The sequence below is a fragment of the Porites lutea genome, chromosome 2, assembly GCF_958299795.1.
Source record: "Porites lutea chromosome 2, jaPorLute2.1, whole genome shotgun sequence".
In the NCBI taxonomy this organism is placed as follows: Eukaryota; Metazoa; Cnidaria; class Anthozoa; order Scleractinia; family Poritidae; genus Porites; species Porites lutea.
Genome location: NC_133202.1, coordinates 17,487,884 through 17,508,143, shown reverse-complemented (window position 1 = coordinate 17,508,143; position 20,260 = coordinate 17,487,884). Strand labels below are relative to the sequence as shown.

Below are 20,260 nucleotides of genomic sequence, written 5' to 3'. Positions count from 1 at the left end.
CTAACGCAGAGACCATGGGTTCGAATTCTGCTGGGTAATTTTGCGCTTGCTTAAAGAGCTATTACAACGCAATGATCATTTGTTCATTTAAAATGTAATTCCTCAGTTCTCATCATCTTCACTAAAAAAGTAAATACAATCGGACTAACAGTTGAGAAGTGAAAGGTAATGGACAATAAGTGCATATTCTAAGGAGCAGACTTTCTGCACTAAATAAGGTTGCTCCAGAAAATATCAATGTGTAACTGTTCATCAGTAATTAAGATGCCTAAAATGTATACAATTTCACACTTGGATTGGGATCCATTACTATCTTTTTTGTCCTTGACTGAACTGAGGTTCACCAACTTGCACAGCAGGCGCATGAGATACATCAGAAGGTAAACAAAAACGATAACCAAGAGTTCCGGTAAGGGAGAAGAACATACAAAGTACAGTATGGCTCATATAGTTGAGGTCACTTACTACTTCAGGTGAAGGAAACGAGAAAAGCACTTGAAAACACACGGTAAGCAAATGCCGAGTATAGTACATGATAATTTACGGTAGTTAGATGTTTACTTTAGAATCAGCACGCCCCTTCATTTTAGATCCAATGTCACAACTTTTTTGTTAGTGGAAACCTGAGCACGCACGTCATTAACAGATGGTCGAGTAAATATATAGAATCTAAAATGCCTATTGTGCGACACTGTCTTAATTTACTCGCTCATTTCCATAAGATGTACCCCTTAACTCTGAAAAATTCGACTTCTGAAAACCAAACAAAAACAAAAAAAGAAAAAATTTGAGACTCCGAGACCTGTCGATAAAAAAATTCGAGACTGCGAGGCGCAAAAAAACGCGCGAAAACGAGACTTCGAGACCCTTAAAAAACGCTTTCGAGATTTCCAAGAGCCACGTTTTTCGAGGTGCCATTCGCCACCCCTACATTAAAGAAGCTTAATATCAAATACGAAAAGTGAGGCTGGAAATTGGGGGTATATGTTAACACAGCTAGCTGATGACAGCTGAGATGACAGATAGATTTGATGCCAAATATTCATGCAAAACAGAATATATATGCCCCACAACTGCTGTGTTCCCTTCTGCAATACTAACTCAAAGAAGAACAAGCATTTGCGTTTTCCTCGATTTCCCAAGAAACATGAGCAAAAAGATCATTGGATTGCCAAAATTTGCAGAGCAAGGAAATATTGTTCACTGTCACAGACAACACCTATCTGCTCACTGCATTTCCGTGAGATGGATTACCCAGTTAGCGAAGATGGAAAAGGAAAAAAGACTGTCCTGAAAAATGCTGCTGTTCTGTCTTTTTTTTAAGTGGTCCAGTAAAAAACGGTCCTGGACTACTTTAGCAAGCAAAGGAAAACACAAGGGACAATCATCGGAGGAACCAAGGAAGAAATGTCGCAGAAAAATGTGTCAGCAATACGATAGGAAGCATGATGTCATCAAGAAACTCCACACTGGTCTTCAGTTGAAAGAACTTGGTGATAGAGTGCAGCATAACCAAACCGAAAACCAAAAGTGTAAGCATGCTATAGCGCCTTGAAGGGTGTGAATAGTGAGTGATACTTGTACTACCTTATTATAGGAAATTAACACTCCGTGAAATTAAGGTATTAGAAATGAACGCGACTTAAATTAATGCGAATTTAATAGTAAACAACTTTTGCATAAAGAAAATTAACGTGAAAGAGGAGGTACAATTTCATAATAAAGGAAATTAACACGATTAAGACACAGTTGGCGGTGACGATTCAAAATCTATCTTGGCCGAAATCAAAGGAGAAGATATTGACATCACTTCTGATGGCAACAAAGATGAAGATGAACTCTAAATATTGTAAACCTTCGCTTTAGCTTTTGTGAAAGATGAAAAATAAAGGGTAAATCGAAAGAAAGAAAGCTTGTAGTTAATGTTTTTTAGGTGTCAAGAATGTCTGGACAGGTTCCAGAATTGGGGTTAAAATACTGGAAATTAAGAGCGCGAAAATTAACGCTGCACTTAATTAACATCGCGGAAATTAACGCTCAACAAAATTAACGCAACTTAAATCAACATGAATTTTAACGATCACAGAGTCATAAAATGTCGAGGGTGTAAAACACCTATTGAAGATCACCATTGGGGTATTCCCTCAAAGTTTTGCGAGGAGTTCAAGAAATCCTCGCCTGAAAAGGAAATGGAAAACTCTCCTCAGAGTGAAGCAGTTTTCTCGCCTTGGCAGCTGAGTTAGGGACCTTAGAACTGGAAGAAAAAGAATTGCAGCATCAGGAGGAAGAGTCAAAATTGTGGAAACCCATAGTGGATAAGCGCAAGCTCATCAAAAAGCTCCGAAAATCTGGCTCAGGAGATGCTGCTGGTAAGGACAATGCCACCCGCTTGACAACCAAGGATCTACCAAAGGTGGATTTCAGCGATGCTGAAGGCAGAACTCCTCTTGATGAATTTCTGGCTGGTTGGGAAGATCAGCCCCAACTCTGACCCACGGACACAATTTGGCAGCATGCTGGAGCATGTGAGGTCCGTCGCTTGTAGTCATCTCACCAGCCCGCAATTACAGAAATGTTCCTCCTCAAACCCATGAAGACAGCGAAGGGTGAGAAACCATTGCTAATAATAGACTTTGTAAATAACATTGTGCCCCAGTAAGAGGAAGAGACCTTGGGCAACCAAGGAAGTGGTAAAATTTTGGTGACTTATTGGCCAAAAAAGCCAAAATTAGAGTCTATTTCAATCCCCAAGTGGGTGGTAGCGAACACCCATAATTTTTATAGTTTGCTCTCAGAGGACAAATTATCTACTCAATCGCCTATTCAAGATTATCTAGCCTACACGGTCAAAACAATGGAGTTGATAGCTAGGTTTGATTGGAAGTCCATTTTTATGTACAATCATGAGTTTAAGAAATTGCAGGCTATCTATAAGTTTTCATGGAGTCTTGACTCCACACATTTGCATACGGTTTTACTTCAACCCATTTATAAACCTACCGCACCCACAGTCACTACTAAACCATCTGCTTCTACTACCAACCAGCGGAACACATTTGCCAGCTTTACGCCAGATGGTAGGGTTATATGCCGCAATTTTCATGGCCTCAAGGGTTGTACACTCCTAAATTGTAATTTTGCCCATGTTTGTAATCGTAAGGTTGCTGGGACGGCTTGTGCAATGTCTCACCCCGGGTTCTTTCACAAAGTTGTCGAGCCTCCACGTGCGCAAACACTGCAAGTTCACGTAAGCTTACTGCGCTTAATTTAATCCAATGTGTTGGAACAGCCCTTGGCTGACATTTCCGCTGGGAAAACTGCCATTATCCCTAGGTCTTGCTTGTGTGTCTGTTTTGTTAAGTATACCGATTAGAACTGCTAAAGGTTTGAACTCAGGAGTCACTTCAAAAGTAGGTTGAGTTTGATCGTTTGGGTGAACGAAGTCCTGTTGTTGTTGACAGTGACCGACGTTTCGACAACCTGTGCGGTAGTCATCTTCACTGTCAAAGTGAGTTGTATCACATCAGTTGATGGTATTATACTCTGGTTATCTGACTATATAGATTAGGCTTTCTCAGGTATCAGTACTAGTGTAGACTTCGATCCGTCAACTTAAACTCTGCATTGCGCCATAGGTTCTCTCTACATCAGTCTTCATCTACTCAAGCAAGTCAACTTTTTCTGTGTGTGCAAACCAAAGTTAGTACTCTAATCTATTGCATTAAGTTTTAAGTTTTTCTTTTTAATCGTTTTTGGTTACCTTTAGTTTGGCAGCTGTTGTTATTGCTCCTTTATTGTTACCGAGTCGGCAATTTTCGGAATATTGTTACCTTTTGGAGCTACTAGGTTAGGCTTATATTGTTAATAACGTTTATTAACTGTTTTCTGCCGCCTAAGTATAGTCATCGTATAACTTGATCATCTTTTTAGGCTTTCGTTTGATAGGCATAAATACATAATTTGGCATGTCTGAGTTGCTAACGTTATTGTGAACGTTAGCTGTAACATTCTCAAATACATCAGTTTATCCTAGAGTATTAGTTACATTAGTTTTCTCCTTTTTACTGTTGTATTTCAGTTCGAACCGACATACCATGACATATGGCTTTACAGCACGTGGTTAACAAACATCCTTTCATCTTGGCAGGCACTCAGTTTCCATTAAACTTACTAAGCATTTAACTTTATCGTTTAAACTTGCTTATAGTAATCTTAAGTTTCTTAGTTCCTTAAATAAACAAATTTTCTTTTATTTCACATGCCTGTTCGTGTTTTTCGGTGGTTTTCCCTTAAAAATGTGAAATACAAGGATTACATTTCCTGTCAATTTGTTGAAATGACGCATCTAAGGCTAATTTGCATACAGAGAAAGAAGTCACGTTCTGTTCGTCGACAAGAAAAAAAACAAGGAAAAGCAATTACCAAGTTTTCTCCACAAGTTTTCAAAAGTCCAACATTTAAAGGGTCTAATGACATTTGGTGATAACTAGAAATGTTAAGGCTGTGGAAATTAGACAATCAGATGCGGACCTGCCTTACTGCCAAAATGGCGAATTTTGGATCATTAATGGCACTTTGTGCAGCACGCAAAGAAGAGTGCCCACAAATTTTATGGCATTAAGAAGTAGACTGGTCTTAGTACTTCTGATTTATCTAGGTGGTGTGTGCACTGGGATCGCTAAGCATCATGGGCGGTATTCAAAATCTGATCATTTGTGTCAAGATGGCGAGGAGTGAACATCTTGCAGGAAGCGACTACAGAGACGAATATTCGTTAAATACGTTGTAGAAATCAGCGATTTACCTTTATTTTCTTCCAGAGACGTCTGTAAAAACAAAGGCTATTGAGTTGTCGGGGAAAAACAGTGTCATTGGGTTAATAAGTGTATTTTGTTCGAAATCACTCACATGCAGTTGGTAAATCGAAGAATTGCTGCTTTGTTCTATGCTGCAGTCATGAAAATACTAAAGGTGAGACACGTGGTTTGCCGGAAAAACGATTTCATCGTCAGATTAGTGCAACTAGAACTGCGAGGTACTACGACAATTTCTTCATTATTAGCAACATGAATTTATGCTTAAGTTGGCTTGAAAATCTTCTAAGATTCTGTATGCTTCCTTCTGTGACAGGATAGCCCTACAACAGTTGCCAGGTATTATGAGAGAACTTTAGTGGGTCAGCTTTACCAGGATTTACGTCTCTGTTGGCAACCTGTTTGCATTTGTCATTTGTTTTTCCATCTGTATTTATCACACCTGAAGTAAATGAAAAGTAATTAAAGATATCAATACATATACAGTGAGTTGTGTCTCATTTATAAATATAAATAATTTTGAGCACTACTTTCTTCAGGGATCTTTAGTCTTAAATAAAAAGATAATGAGGAAATACTGCAAACTAGTATCCTTGCTTTCTATGTTGGTATGAGTCACAGAATGTAAGGTTTGAAATTGAAAATGGCATTCAGCATTTGTGATTACTAATCCTCTTACAGTCAAGCAGATTAAGTTACAAGAATTGAGCCTAGGTGACATTCATAGTTTTTGCCTTTACTTTTTTATATGAATGATTGTATCAGTATGTACAAACATATGTCGTCGTATATTTTTTGTATGATAAGAATAATTTTTTAAATTCACAAAATGTGAAAATGTTATCCGTGTTTACAAATCTACTGTAATCACGGGTAACATGTAGGGAGACCCCTTTCCTTTCTTGTGACCCCCCTCCCTCAAACTACTTTTGTTTAATTCAAATGTTGTGTCATAGGTGTTATTTACTTCAGTCTTTTCGGCTAGCAGTTGTTACCGTGGTGGATCCTAGTAGCAACCCTTTTTTTTCCCACTTTGGATATCTTGTAGTTAATTTTTATCTCAGGTAAATTTTATTTTTCTTTTGTTTCAACTCCACATTAAAATACCTAAAACAAAAGAAAAATAAAAATTACCTGAGATAAAAAATTAACTACAACAGATATTCCCTTTCCTGTCAACTATTTTTCCCTTAGCCTTGGTTCCCCAATTATAACTTAGTAAATCTATGAGATAAGCTGTATTAACTCAAGCCACCAAAATATGCAAATCCCTTGATATAACTATGTTCTTGGGGTAAATAGGTTGACTGACCTCAGTGTTTAAGCAGTTCGTTGCCTAGCTGTTCCAAATTCCTCTAAACTACAATAATCCTAACATCCACCCACAAACACACACACACACGTCACACACGTCTATCTAACAGAGATAGTTATTAATTTGACAGTCAAGTGTAATAAGAACAATGGGAATATTACGTTGACTAGAATCAAAGTGCCAGCTTGGTGGCTTCTGCATGACACCACTCATGCATTTCTCTCACCACTTTTTTTCGTAAAGGGTAGCTGTTTTCAAAATGTACAGGGTTTATCTGTATTTAAAAATAATTTATCTTTGAGGAAAAAATATTCAGGTGCTTTCATTACACTCTCAGAGGCTTCACATGCATCACATTATCATTTTACTTGGTCTAATTTGTTTTCAATCAGACTTTAATAGGCCATTTTTCATTCATACATTTTTTCATAAATCTGACATTTGTTATGTGCAATCTGTAACGTTTATGTCTTGTGTGACATGATGCGCGAAGCATGCCAGGGTTGTAGAGAATATGGTGAGTTGTTGAACAGGTGCTTGACTGTTGTGTCTTGCTAATTCACTTTGTGTATGATAACAACCCATTACGTTGGCCACGAGTACGGGATGTTGCTGCAAGTAACTGGAACAGTCTTTTTGACAGATTTGCCGATTTCATGATCGCCTCCGCTCTTCCAAACTTCCATCCTTTTGATATCCATGCTGACGGTGCAAACGCTGGCAAAGGTGGATCACACGTCCTGAAAATCTGTTCGTCGCTGCTGCCATCACTGATAAGAAAAGACAGCGAGCTTTTCTTCTTTACTACACCGGAGAAGAGGTGTGCGAGATTTTTGAAACTTTAGTGGATACAGGTGACCATTTTGCAATGGCAAAAGAAAAGCTCACATAATATTTCGATCCGAAGAAGAATGTCGAGTATGAAATTTACACGTTTTGGCAAGCCTGACAGAACCCAGGCGAGTCCATGAAGGCATTTCACTCTCATTTGCATCAATTATCTGCTACTTGTGAGTTTGGGGATGTCGACAAGGAAATTAAATCACAGATTATTTTATCCTGTTCATCGCAGCGTCTTCAACACAAGGCTTTAAGAGATACGATCATGACACTTGAGACCTTATTGAATGTGGCACGACCTCTGGAAATCTCGGAAATGCAAGCAAAGGATATGGAATAGTCAGGAAATGCGGCTAATGCTGTGCTTCCTACTCCATCACAGCCGAAGAAAAATTGTTTCAATTGTGGTGAAATTTGGTCACAAGACTCAAAGACGGGTTGTCCTGCGTGAAATCGCAAGTGCAATGGCTGTCATAAATATGATCACTATGCGAAATGCTGCACGTAAAAGTCGGATGAGACCCAAAATTCCCGAAAAGGCAAGCAGCCCTGTGAAAATGAAAAAACAAAATGTTAACCGATTGGAAGCAGAATGTGAGGAACATGAGACCTTGTCAAGCTCTGATGACGAGCATACATTCAAGTTAGAAGTCCCCGCCTCGAAGGTCAGTGCTCCCTTTGTCTCTTTGAAAGTGAACAGTGTTGTGTGCAAGTTCTTGGTAGACTCTGGGGCGAGTGTGAACATTGTTAGTTCCAATGCAGTTAAAGTTTTTGGTGTCGACCTGCAACCCTGCAGTACAAGGGTCTATGCCTTCAATTCATCTACCCTGCTTCCCGTGATAGGAAAGTTCTCAGCCCTCATTGAATCAAAGTGTAGTGCAGTCGACGCTGAATTTCTTGTGGTGGAGAGTAAAACTTCTCTTCTGGGATACACCACGGCCACAGAGTTAAGAATACTTCAGATTGCAAATGTATCGGTGGAGAAAAACGTACTCCAGCGGTACCCTAGTCTGTTCACTGGTCTTGGAAAAATGAAGAATGTTGAAGTTAAGCTGCATATTGATGGAAATGTGAGTCCTGTTCATCAAACACACCGAAGAATTCTTTTTCACCAACGCAAAAGCCTAGAGACTTGTGTAGAGTCCTTGCTTCAACAGGACATAATTGAGCCTGCTGTTGGTCCAACCCCCTAGGTGTCTTCCGTTGTCTTAGTCCCAGAGCCAAAGCAACCTGGTGGTGTTCGTTTGTGCGTAGATATGCGTGAGGCAAACAAAGCTATCTCGAGAGAGCGACATCTGCTGCCTACCCCTGATGAAGTGATACATGATCTGAATAGCCCTACTGTGTTTAGCAAATTGGATCTAAATCAGGGCTGTCATCAGTTGCTGTTGCACCCTGACTCAAGGCACATTACCTGATTCTCTACTCACACTGGCTTATTCAGGTACAAGCATTTCAGTTTTGGCATTAACGCTGCTGCTGAAAAGTTTCAGACTGTGATTGCCTCTGCCATAAGTGACATTCCAAATGTTAAGAACATAAGTGATGTCATAATCTGCGGAGTGAATGTTCAGGGACATGATAAGGCTCCAGTGCTGACTCGTTTCCAAGAGCTGAACCTCACTCTTCGCAAAGACAAATGCCACTTCTACATGCTTCGAATTGAGTTCTTTGGAATGGTCATCAGTGCACAAGGAATGTCCCCTGACCCTGCTAAGGTCAAAGCAATTAAACAAGCTGACCCACCAACCTCTGTCAGTGATGTCAGAAGCCTGGTTGGCATGACAAACTATTTATCGCGTTTCATCTGTAATTATGCAGACATCGTTGCTCCCTTGTGTGACCTCACCTACAAAGCAGAGGCGGATCCAGGGGAGGGGTTGAGGGGGTTGCAACCCCCCCTTTGAGAATTTTTTTTTGTTATTTTGCTTGATTCTTCGTAAAATAATAATAGAATAAAATTGTTTTTACGAAGTTATTTCACTTTTACCATTCGACTGCTTGTCAAGTTATGAAAAGATAATGTACATTTCGCAAAGGTCGTATCAGGTTCAGGTATAACAAGCGACATGAACAGGTGACATTCATTGAAAAGTAGACGAGAGAGATTGAGACCGACCGAATGCTTGAGTATTGTTGAAGTGTGTACAACGTTTGACGGAAAATGAAGAAAATAACAGATTTTTATACAAAGAAATCAGGTACGTTCTTGGTTCTTTTTCAAAAGAAGTATTTTAATTTAATTCTATAACACCAAAAACTGTTTTCAACAGCCAGTATCCTCGACATACCGTGTAATTCATAAACAAAGTGCATTTTCCATCACGCCGCCATCTTGCCAAATGGCTGGCGAGAAAATCATTCCTTTCAAATATAAACATTTTGCAGATTCAGCGCCTGAAGAATCAAGGTCTGAAGAATCCGCGAGTAATAATGAAGATATTAACGAAGGTAAGCAGAAATAAAATTTTCATTAAACCGAGGCAGATACATTAAAATTTATCTTGATATTAAGACTTAATTAATACTTCTAAATGAACTGTCGCGATAAATACAGAAAGAAGCTGTTCTGCTCCTCCGAACAAGCTACCAAAACTCAGCAACCCAGATGATCAAGCTGAAGTGTCCAGGATCGAAGGTAGAAGATGCTCATTTTTATTTACCTGAATGGTAAACTTATATTGACCAGTCCGAGAAAAGAGTATTTATTCAAATGATGCAAGAAGTCTGGAGAATTTCAAGTAAAACTGACTAGTATTAATTTCGTTTTGTACACAGCTTTGCCTGATGAAGTATTGGTCGAGGTGTTTAAAAACTTCTCCCTTAAAGAAATGCTTAAAACATTATGCCTGGTCTCACAAAGGTGGAGGCACATTGTAAACAATAACAGCATTCTGTGGAGTTGCCTCCTTCTTGATGAGTGGCACATAAGATATTAAGTGAAGAACAGTTTATTAACATCATGTCACACTCCAGTGGGTTCAAATATTTTTCCATAAGATATATCGAAATGACAACATCGGAAATGAGGCTGGAAGCATTACTAGGAAATAGTCTAGAATTTTCTAAACATTTGAGATATTTGGATTTAAGTGGACAACCGATATCATCCCTTAATTTCCTATTGATTGAGTCCTCTCCTCTTGAAACCTTGATCCTTAATGACTGTCAAAAAATAGATACCTGTTGCTGTACTGCTATTTTAAAGCAATTAAGAAATTCTAGAATTATCTCTCAACCGAGTAGGATTCACTGCCAATCAAGTGACAACAATTACTGCCTCTTCATGCTTATTGAATGTTCTGTGCCTGGTTGGTGTAAGCCTTGCAAGAAAAGACATAAGACTGATTTTGAAAAAAATTGAATCACCTTCAGTTTTTTGAAATATCTTGCAGTTCTGAAGATGAAGAACATATCTATGCTCTAGGGGAAGAATATGACGTTAGTTTTGTTTGCCGCTAAGAGTAAAAATATGTTATATAATATGGTGGCTTAACAGTGTTGTGTTATAGAAAATAGTTTATTACAACATTTACTGAAGGTCTAACCAAGACATTTTGTATGAGACCTGTATAGTAAAATATCAGCAGGCTATGGTATTTTTTAAATTGTGTGTATGACAACTTCAAATATTGTCAATTGAAATTTTGTCAAATAAAAAGTATGTGTTCAATTTTATTGAGGTTATTTGAAGTAGGTAAGGGACTAACATATTAAGAGTTATGAATGTATACAAATAATTGTTTTTATAAATTTTAGATGTAGTTACAGAAGGTCCTGTGGCTGCCACTGCTGGTTCAACCACAGGCACAAAGATCGATTTGGGTACTGTTGTGAAAGCTGCTGAAGGCTCGTGGGATGTTTTGAGGCGATTATCGCACGAAATTACAGATGAAAAAAGAATGCAATACCTTACGTTTCACTGGAAGCCCTCTGAGTCCGATATACTTCATTCTCATCAAGTTACCAAAGGAAAGAAGACGTGGAAAGTTTCTTTTCAATCCAAATGGCTAAAACAGTTTCCCTGGCTTTGCTACAGTAACTTACTTGAAGGTGGTATTTGTAGTCACTGTATCTTATTCCCTCACAAAGTTACCAAGGGAACAACACCAGGTGTATTGGTCACAGCAATACCAAAAATACCAAAAATCGTACACTAAGGCACTTGGCAAGGATGGAATCCGCAACTGTCATGAGCAATCTGTAATGCATAAATACACAACTGAACGGGCAGACCTCTTAAATGACAGCCCTAAGCGGCAGCAGCTGTTCGAGTTGACACTGAAAGAATACCTGCCTGAGAATTCTCACAGCAAGCTTCCAGGTCTTTGCAAGACTCGCTGGGTGGAAAGACACACGTGCCTAGATGTTTTCCTGGAAATGTATGAGCTCCTTGTCACCTTTCTAGATGCAGTTATTTTCCCCAACGAGTACCCACATTTGAAATTGTCTACTGGAAGCTGGAATTGGGACAAATATACTATCACAAAAGCCCAGGGACTGAAAGCCTCATTGTTGTCATTCCAGACTGTAGTGGTTTTCATTACAACCAAGAATATTCTTGATGAAGTCAAAGCTCTTGCATCAAAGCTGCAGAAACAAGATCAAGATGTTTTGAAGCTTACACAATGGTTGACGAAGTAATTGGAAACATCAAGTCTGCTAGAAAAAACATTGACATTGACTTTCAAGTCTGGTACAAAGAAATGTTAGACCTTTCTGAGAAACTAGGAATCGTTGAAGCTATACCCAGAAAGACTAGCATACAGAGGAATCGCTCAAACATTCCCAGTTCTAGTCCAATTGATCACTACAAAAAATCTGTGGCTATTCCCCTTCTTGATTCCCTGATTATTCAAATGCAAGACCGATTTTCTGACGAGGATCGCCACGCCCGTCACTTGCTTTATCTAGTACCCTCAATCATAGTTAATAACACCCAGGAACTATCTGAAGCAGCAAAAGGCATGTTGTTCTGGGAGAATGACCTTCCATTTCCCAAATCCCTTGGAAATGAGCTGAGAAGATGGCCAACGATGTGGCAGTCAGCAGAGAAGGAACTTCCAAACAATCTTCTATTAGCACTTGGTGCGTGTGACGAGGATACTTTTCCAAACATCCATTGTCTTCTTCTAATTGCGTGCACCCTACCAATCAGTAGTGCGGAAGCTGAGCGGTCCTTTTCACTCATGAAACGGATCAAGACCTGCACCAGATCAACGATGTCTGAAGAGCGCTTCTCAGATCTCGCTGTGATCGCCATGCATTATCCGGAGAGATTCCAAGTAGACGAGATCTGCGATGCTTTTGTAAAAGCTCATCCTAGAAGACTATTTCAGGCTACGCTGTTTGATTGAGGCACATTGAGGTACAAATAACTATTGTTGATACTGTTGTCTCTTTCAATCATGCATTATTATTTTTGGGTTTCTGAATGAGAAATAAGGTAAATTCCAGATTTTATATCATGCCTTTACAACGCTTTTCAAGTCTCAGGAATTCTGCAAATGGCATTTTAGCGAGGGAAAAATCGTAAACATTATTTTTTGGGGGGAGGGGTATGGCTCTGGACCCCCTCAAGAGATCGCGCCAGAGGCAGGGGACGTCACTCGCCTTCCACACCATTGGTGTTCAACGCTACTTCGGTAGTGTACAACCCCCCCTTTCAGAAATTCCTGGATCCGCCCATGCAAAGGCGTCGAATTCAAGTGGCAAGAGGTCCACCAAAAGGCGCTACACCAGCTGAAGTGTAGTCTCACCTGTGATGAAGTCATGGCTTACTTTGATCCTCACAAGAAAACTGTTCTGTTTGTGGATGCCAGTCCAGTTGGGTTAGGTGCTATGCTGATACAAAGTGGCAAAGTGATCTCCTATCCCAGTAAAGCACTCTCCAGTGTAGAATGGTGCTACTCCCAGATTGAATGAGAAGCATTGGCCATCACTTGGGGTTGTCATCACTTCCGCATGTACTTGCTAGGACGCCACTTTAAAGTGATAACAGACCACCAGCCCCTGTTGCATATCTTCAACAGTTCTACTTCCCAAGCTTCAGCAAGGATTGACAACTGGCGTCTGAAGTGGCAGTCATTTGAGTTCGAAGTTCTGTACTCAAGAGGGGATTTAAATCCAGCTGATTACATATCAAGACACCTACAAGCTGCCATGCAGTGTGACCTGATTGCTGAGTCTGCAGAGCAGTATGTTGACTTTGTCATGACACAAGCCACACCCAAGGCACCAAGCAAAGATGATATCATCAAGGGTACAGTACAAGATGCAACTCTACAGGAATTGATGCGTCTTATCTCAAATGGCCAGTGCAACAACCTGAAGCCAGTGAATGGAGTTGTACCCTTAAGATTTTTGCAAATGTTCGGAATGAACTTAGCTCAGTAGATAGTAACATTGTCCTTCATGGAAATTGAATTGTAATTCCTGGTGCTCTTCAGAAGCGTGTCATTGAATTGGCTCATGAGGGTGCTCAAGGCTTAGTCAAGACCTGCAGTTTGATGAGATCCACAGTCTGGTTTCCAAAAACGGATGTTGCTGTTGACCAAAATGTAAAGAAGTGCTTTCCATGTCGGATTGCTACACCAAAACCCTCTCGGGAACCGTTGAAAATGACCCCTCTGCCTGATGGTCCTTGGCAACAAGTGAGCATTGACTTTTGTGAAGTAGCAGGGCATTATGTTCTAATAGTGATTGACCATTACTCAAGATTTCCTGAAGTTGAGATTGTGCATTCGACTTCTGCAAAAGTGGTCCTTCCTAAGTTAGATCGCGTATTTGCCGCTTATGGTGTGCCTCAAGTTGTCAAGTCTGATAACGATCCTCCTTTTAATGGTCACGAGTTTGCCCAGTTTGCAGATTATCTTGGTTTCAAGCACCCTAGAGTTACTCCTCTGTGGCCAGAAGCAAACGGCGAAGTGGAATGCTTCATGAAAACATTTGGCAAAGTGCTCCATACAACTTCTAACTGGAAGCAACAGATGTACCAGTTCCTGCGAAACTATCGAGCAACTCCTCATTGTACTACTGGTGTCGCTCCTACCACTGCCCTCCTTGGAAGACCAATCAGGATCAAGCTGCCCTGCCCTGTTGCTGTTCCATGTGAGTCAAACTTGAAACCAGCACTAATGCGTGAGCATGATGCCCACCAGAAACTCAAGACGAAGACTCTCGCTGAGAGCAGGAGACCTATTAAGAATTCTGACATACAGGTTGGAGATACTGTGTTGGTAAAGCAACCAAAGACGGGGAAGTTCTCCACACCATACCATCCAGTACCACTAGAAGTCACAAACAAGAACCACAGTATGCTGACAGCTGAAGGAGCCGACCGGAGTGTGACTCGCAATTCTGCCGATTTTAAGAAGCTTCAGCAAGACCATGTAGATCCAGTATCAGTTGACACAAACTCAAGTGCAGACCCAGTACCAGTTGACACCAGCTCAAGTGCAAGTGCCTAAGCTGAACTCCCAACAAGGAGGTCCGCTCGTGTGTCCAAGCCTCCCAGGAGGCTGATTCAAGAAATGTGACTATGTACATTTTTTTGTTGTTGTTGTCGAAATCATATTAGTGTTTTGATTATGAACATTCGAGAACATCTAAGATTACGTTTAAGTGACGTTCAGAGAACTTTACACTAGGTCAGGACATTTTCCAGAATAGCAGTGTTATAGGATCTACTAGTATTCATTTTGCTCCATGCTTTTTTTTAGTAAGGTTAGATTATTAGTTTCTTTTTGTTTGTTCATGTTATGTTTCAAACTAGAGGTAAGAGGAAATGTAATGTTTACGTCACAAGTGGCATGATGCTTGAAGCATGCCAGGGTTGTAGAGAATATAGTGAGTTGTTGAACATGTGCTTGACTGTCGAGTCTTGCTCATTCACTTTGTGTAGAATAACAAACTATTACACAATCGTCCACAGGCTTCACGCTCTTGTATATAACCATTGAACTATTTTTTCTAACTTGTGGTTACAAGAGTGACAGTTCCATTGACATGTCACCTCTGTGCGAGGCCACATTTTATTATGAAAACATGTCAGTTTTAATTGGAAAAACTACAAAAAGTGGGGAGCGTTTATACCTTCGCGTAGAACCATCTCTGTAAAAACACTTAAGACTAGCTTCTGTCGTCAATGAGCACTATGATAGAAATTATAGCTCTACAAACAACGAGTTAAAATTTCATGCTCAAAGAGGATGAATCTTTGTGCTCCGTGTTTTAGATTGTAATGAGGAATGTTGATTTTTTTTCTTCACAGAAAAAGCCTAAATAAGTATAAGTTTAAGAAATTGTGGATAACTTTCTCAGAAAAGAACTATGTCTATCGAAATATAAAGCATATAACCTGGGAAATTTCTCTACCTTCGCCGCCACCTTGAAAATTTTACATCCACAATGCATCGCAGTCCCAGTGCGCACACTGCCTGGATTTATCATAGACTTGACTCTGGGTCAGGTGCCACTTTTGCGAAATTACCGTTTAGCTCTCGTTATGCAAATTACTTTTCCTCCTGAGCAAATTAAAGGTCATTTTAAAAAAATCATATCTTAGCCACCTTTCCATAGAATGCAACCATTAAACTTTGACACTATCAATCAGAGATAAAACTTTTGTGTGTAAAATAATCAGCTAATTCAGCATTGAAAGGTAGGTTTGACAGAGCCCTAAAGTTTCAGCTAAATCACACCACTTCCGACGGCAAACTGTCCCATTGTAGGCGACCTAGAAAATCTTCCTGTAATATGGAGAAAAAATTGAGTTGGTCCAAATAAATGTGATATCTCTTCATGGGATAGGATAGTTTCCTTACATGGGAAAAATCAGGGCAATCCGTGATAGACTGAAATTTGCCTTATCGGTTCTTACCCGGACAGCCTCTTAAGTGGTTGATGTTACCAACGTTCGCGGGTCCTGATTTAGAAGTGGATTTTGATCTAACTTGTCTTGTTATTCTTGATCTCGAGGGGTCTTATCGGAACTGAAAGGCAAGCTATCTTAAAACTAATTATTAAAACCCTAGTCACGTGGTACTGAAATGTCCCCTCATAGTTTTATCCATGCCATGTATGACCTCCTTGCCCATTTAGCATACAGTGGCAAGGTAGATATATCATTATTCCATTCCTCTTACTATCAGCATCTCTACATGGTAGGGCACCATCATCTTTATCATCACTTCCATCATCATCACTACCATCATCCATTAAGTCATCAATGTTGCCATCATCAGCAATTATGCAAATGTTATGTAACACACATGTAGCTGCAATTTTCACTGGTGCATCCTCAATCTTGTCCACCTCTATTAGTGTCTTTGTCTTCCTAAATCTACCCTTATAAGAGACTGAGGGATCTTTTTACAATCATTCTTGTCAAGCTGTGAACGAAATTATATCATCTTTGTCTCCTGGTGAGACGCCCATTTTCTCGAAAAGGGGTGAGCACCCACACCTTTAAAGGGTATGCAGAGTCACCAATCAGATGGATATTTCTTGGAAATACGACATCTGGATTTGCTTCAGCATCTTGGAAAAAGGGTGAATTTCTGAAGACTATGGCATCATGTGCAGAAGCAGGATAACCACAAAACACATCAGCGAATAGCATGTCCGCATCGCAAATTACCTGTAACTGCGGCGAGTGAAACCCCTTATGATTTATGTACTGTTTTAGGTTTTTTCGTGGTCCTTTGACTAGAATATGACATCTATCGATAGCACCTAAAACACCAGGAAATCCCCATTTTTCCTCAAATCGTTGTTCCACTTCTCTTGCTCATTGACCTGAAGGAAACTTGATAAACTGACCAGACAGATTGTTGGCAATCGCTCCACATACTCTGCAACAAACATGAAATGCACTTGATTTTGTAATGTTAAATCTGTCTGCTACTGACCTCAGGCATTCAGGGTTCCCAAGTATCCTTAATGTAATTAAAACTTGCTTCTGTAAGTCAATGATAGGTCTTCCACCATTCTTTTGTCCCTAGGGAAGATCTGGGCAAGCAGCTAGCAAGCCTTCCAAAAAAGTGACTGTTGTGCGAAACATCTGAAAGGGACGTCGAAAATCTGACAAACTATAGAGCCGTACAATTTGTTCAAAGTAACTGTCATGCGGATATGGTTTTCTCTTTCCTTGCAGGTAATGAGCAGAAACAAAAGAAATTCCTTGTCTCCATCACAACTGCTTGCCTCTAGTAGCATTGCATCATCAGTGAGAGAATAGCAACACTATTTACGGCAGCCATGTTGTGTTTATGTTTTCAAGTTTTGCGCCTTTTGCAGTTATCTGCTGACGAGCACTTGTATTTTGTGCCTGCTGCCATGGTAACTGATCAAATGAGCCAAAATCTCGTTCCTTTCGTGCGCTATGAAATGAGTGATCTATGATCAGTAATCCTGATCCAGATCCACGCAAAGGAACGCACCCATAGAAAACTGGATTCCTGCTATCAATCACCACCTCAGAAATGGTAAAATAATGACTTTCCTTCTAACTAACTAAAGAGGGTTTTGGGCACAAGAGAAACAAATGGGGAGAGCGAGGTGGGAACTGGAGGGAAACGTCATCTAGAAGATTACTATTTTCTCCATCCAGCCCCTTAATTACATAAAATAATTCCAGTCATCAGAAAATTTCTGGCTGTCAAAATGGTCTAATCGGAGGAAACTCATTTTGCACAAGAAAGCCTCTCTTGTCCGCAGGAAATTTGGGACCTTTGCATAGTGATGGGTCTCGAAGATGGAAAAGGTGAAAAGAGGTCGCCCCAAAATGATGGATAAGGATAATCCTGTGCTCCGGATCTGCCAAGGCATTCTAAAGCAACATACCGCAATTTTGAAAGTGTTAAGGCTTGCATCAATTTGTTTGTGTCATTGTCTGAGAAAGTGTTCCAGGGGCCAAAACTTGTGGTCGACCGATTTGGCTGAAACTTGGCACAGAAGTTGGTTGCCATGAGATATTTCAAAAGCCAATCTGGCTCACTTCTCTGACTTTAAGTTTTAGAGGTTCAGGGGGGTCTCATTTTTTGCCCTATGAGCACAAAAAATCCATCCTTTTAGGGGTCATTTTGAAACTGCCATAAAACCCAACTGGTAAATTGTGCTGCCAAATGAATTTGACTATGAATATTTCTATAATAGAGCTTTCATTTCATGTATGTAACTTTGCCTTCAAGGTATTGGACAGAGAGGAGCCTGGGGCTAGAGTTTGGCCAAAATTAATGTCAAAATTACAACCCAAAATTGCCATTTTTCAAAAAATCAGTGTATGTACCTGCCTTCTTGCATAACATCCGTACCTAAACCACTATTTACTTTAGTGACCCAATTATCAAAATCAGTTGAGAAAAATTCGGCTTATCACGGTTTGTTGAATTTTTGTCACAAACACTCCATGCCTCTATAAGGTTATGCAAAATGGAATTTTGAGCATAATTCATGCCATAAACAAACCAAATTGTTGACATGAAGCCCTGATTCTGTATCTGGTCAGTGAAAATGAATTCTTAAAGTCAAATCAGTTTAATTGTTTAGAAATACTCTGATTCTTACCTTTCAAAGGCCTTTGATTAGCACAACAAATACCCTGATTTAGCAAAACAAGGGTTAATTTGTACTTTGAAAACCTAGTACCCATCAAATAGCACAAATGATGAAGGCCTTACCTCGATATAACGATCTTTCTAAACGATGCTTGAATTTTTCATTGATTAATATTCAGTTTCAAGTCATAATTCTTCTCCGTTGCTCCAAGTATGGAAAGTCTCTATATTTTGTCAGGCCTGATTTTTATTATGATTACAAGATAAAGTTAGCTTAACGAAAGCATTCGTTAGCATATAATCTATGTCTGTTAACAGCCCGAACATTTCTTGTAAATACCCACCAGTAAAGGAGGATGACCACGCATAAATAGATATATACGTAGAGATATACGAGCTGCAGTTTATAGCAGTGTCGATGTGACCCGTTATTTGAGAGTCCTCTAGAGCAGAGTAAATGAAACCATCCGTCAAGAAGGAATGCACAGTTAGGAGAGCTGGATAGTAGAACAAAAAACTTGTGTTGCTAAATACAATAACCAAACGAGGCCAGGGCATTGAGATGATGCAAAATTAACTGGCCCGCCATTTTGGACATAGGAGAGAGTGGGACTGGACCGCGGTCACGTTCTTCTTCCGTTTCGCGGGTATGTTTTATCAGGTGTAAGAAATTCAAGGACAATTTCACGATGGCACTTTGTTCCTTTGGAGGGGTAAGTGATTAGTGCGGTGCCACCGCATGGGCTCCGCATGAAACAGGAATGGTTCCTTTATTATCCTGCGAGAATGATATGACTGAATGGTTGAAGGAAAAGTACAAGGGGTCAGGTGCGTCCGGGGCAAGAGGAAGACCTGGTCATACCAAACCTACAGGTGATTCAAAATATCTGTTACGGATCATACACGTGCACAAATGGCTTCTATCGCGATCCAGTGGACACTTTTCTATCGAAGAGAGACCACGATATTTTACGATATTGTCGTCTCAAATTGTTTGCTTATGACTGATTGAAGATTTCCCTAGGTAATTTACTTGATTCTTGCGAAGAGAAACAAACATTCAACAAATTGTTCACAGGAAGGACAAAGAGGTTGACTAAAATTCTAACTTTGAAAGGTAAGAGCGCAGTTATTTTATTGCAGCAATCTCTATAACTAAAAGCAACGATAAGAATAACTTGAAGTTGAAGGCTGTTTTTCTTCTGCTCGCTCTGTTTGTTTACATTCAGCTTTACCTGTGCAGACGCTTATCACGTAATCACAATTCGAGCGTGAAACCCTACCGGTTTCCTATATTTGCCAGTTTCGTCTAAGATAAGTGAACTTGAAAAATCTTTGCAAACATGCTGCATCGAAGCTTTTTCATCGAAACTTACTACGCTTTATAAAGCAATGGTAATGAATGGAGATTTTTAAAGGATTGATCGATGCGTGAGTCTTATCTGGCATTATAACATACCACAGGAAACCCACCTTTTTAGGCAGGCCCTTTGAAGGTTCAGTTCATAGAAATACAGCTTAAAATCCCAGGTTACAACCCTGTCATTTCCGAGCAGCGCTGATTGTTCTTTATCGTGCAAATTACGTTTGGTTGTTGTTGGTTTTTTTTAGTTGCAGGCTCTTAATGAAACATCTCTTCCCTAGTGATGCTAATGCATTACTCACCTAACACTTTCTTCACTCAAGCTTTTCCCTAGATAGTAGATTTCTGGCTCTCTACCTGTGTGTGTATG

The 20,260-nt window shown here is 39.9% G+C and overlaps 1 pseudogene; it reads left to right on the top strand.

Moving 5' to 3' along the window:
- The first annotated feature begins 7,316 nt into the window (after window positions 1–7,316).
- LOC140925731 (uncharacterized) lies at window positions 7,317–12,539 on the top strand (annotated as a pseudogene).
- Window positions 12,540–20,260: the final 7,721 nt, after the last annotated feature.